This window comes from Schistocerca nitens, chromosome 5 (assembly GCF_023898315.1).
Source record: "Schistocerca nitens isolate TAMUIC-IGC-003100 chromosome 5, iqSchNite1.1, whole genome shotgun sequence".
NCBI lineage: Eukaryota > Metazoa > Arthropoda > Insecta > Orthoptera > Acrididae > Schistocerca > Schistocerca nitens.
The window spans coordinates 211261588-211263799 of NC_064618.1; the positions used below are offsets into that span (position 1 = coordinate 211261588).

At 45.1% G+C, this 2212-nt stretch overlaps 1 non-coding gene across 1 annotated transcript; it reads left to right on the top strand.

Moving 5' to 3' along the window:
- Window positions 1-1139: 1139 nt before the first annotated feature.
- Trnat-ugu (transfer RNA threonine (anticodon UGU)) lies at window positions 1140-1214 on the top strand. The gene has a single exon. It is a non-coding gene; the product is annotated as a tRNA-Thr (tRNA).
- The last annotated feature ends 998 nt before the right edge of the window (window positions 1215-2212 follow it).

A 2212-nucleotide genomic window follows, 5' to 3' on the forward strand; every position in this document is an offset into this window, starting at 1 on the left:
TAATTAATTAACTACAGAATTTTCCCTTGTTTTAAACTTCACAAATTTGTGTCTGTATAAATGTGACTAGGTTGCTGATATTGTTGTGGGTACTTTCCAGTATAGCATTTGAATTTCAAAGTAATTATTATTAATACTGTATTTAGTACTTTACTGGTTCACAACAGAGTGAATACGCTTTGCTATTTATAAAACAGGAAAACAACTAGTTTTCAGAATGAAGCTGTAGTACCGACGTTTGATTCATTTTGGAATTGGTTAAATACAGTCAATGATTTCATAAATCTTATTTCTTATATACGGATTACGCTATACGACACACTTGGCGGCTGCGAAAGTCGCCATAACTTCACTCACTAGTTATATATATATATATATATATATATATATATATATATATATATATATATATATATATATATATATTACGGTAGTATCTGTTCCCGAAAGAACAGTTACCGTTGATGACCATGCAGCTTTGCTAGAAATGAAATGATAATTAAATGGACACCCTAGCTGCAAACAGGCGTTGATGTACTTCATTGGGGACATGTTGAAAATGTGTGCCCCGACCGGGACTCGAACCCGGGATCTCCTGCTTACATGGCAGACGCTCTATTCATCTCAGCCACCGCGGGCACAGAGGATAGTGCGTCTGCAGGGACTTATCCCTTGCACGCTCCCCGTGAGGTCCACATTCCCAACATGTCCACACCACTACATTCGTAGTGCGCCTAATAGATGTTTGCCCATCATACTCATTACTCGTGGCAGATTAATCTACCAAGTCCCGTACGAGTTCGGGCATAGCGTGTGCGTTCGCACAAGAAGGTCAATGGCCGGGAAGCCATATTTTAACTATATATATATATTACGGTAGTATCTGTTCCCGAAAGAACAGTTACCGTTGATGACCATGCAGCAAATATGGCTTCCCGGCCATTGACCTTCTTGTGCGAACGCAAACGCTATGCCCGAACTCGTACGGGACTTGGTAGATTAATCTGCCACGAGTAATGAGTATGATGGGCAAACATCTATTAGGCGCACTACGAATGTAGTGGTGTGGACATGTTGGGAATGTGGACCTCACGGGGAGCGTGCAAGGGATAAGTCCCTTCAGACACACTATCCTCTGTGCCCGCGGTGGCTCAGATGGATAGAGCGTCTGCCATGTAAGCAGGAGATCCCGGGTTCGAGTCCCGGTCGGGGCACACATTTTCAACATGTCCCCAATGAAGTACATCAACGCCTGTTTGCAGCTAGGGTGTCCATTTAATTATCATTTCATCACTCACTAGTAACCGATTTTATCCGGATTATCACTTCACCACACGTACGGAGCATTTGGTTGTTTATAATGACGAAGGCAGTTGTACAAACCGTTGGTGACTATTCGTACTACTTTCTCCAGCCTCTACCCGGTACCGAGACAGAAACTACAAGCAGACTGGCGGGAGGAGCAGTTGCGAGTGCACGTGTCAGATAATGCGGAAGCTGAGGGCGTGGAAGCCAGTGGGGAGTGACCGCCGTACGCTGCTGCGCTGGTCACCATTAGCGGCAGCCGTAATGTCCGGCACGGATGCTGTGTGCCCTGGCTGCAGCGTCCAAACACGCCCCCAATCGCGCACCGGCCATTCCCAGCACGTAGCGCGCAGCAGGTGGCCGCGCTGACGCCGGGTCGCCGCTCCTGCCTCGCAGTTTGTCTCCGCACAGCTCATGTTCACACTCTACTGCATCACACAAAGCGTGTCCCAAGCCAGTAGCATCCACATTGTACGCATACTAGTGGTCCATATAATGGCTATCCTGAGGTAAGAAATTAATTAGCGGAAACGTACAACCCAATTTTAGACATAAACAATTTTTGGCAATGTAGTAATTCGTAGCGACGAATGTCAGCCTCAGCCGGCGACGAAGAAAATAACACAATGACAGGAGTTAAACTCTGGATTTATAATCGTTTGACCTTCCTCTTGAGCAGCTCACCATAGGATCTGCTCTAAAACGATGTAACGCCACCTCAAATTTCACAGTCTGAGCAATTTCTTCTACAAGTTCTTCGCCAGATTCCTGAGCAGTGGACAGTGAAATTTTTCGTATGTTGCTGTCAACAGGGATAAAGTCCTATCATGTTCACATCTAAAATGAATCTTTGATCCCTATCTCCATTCAGCTTATTGTACCATCATCCTGTGGCAATTTACACTAC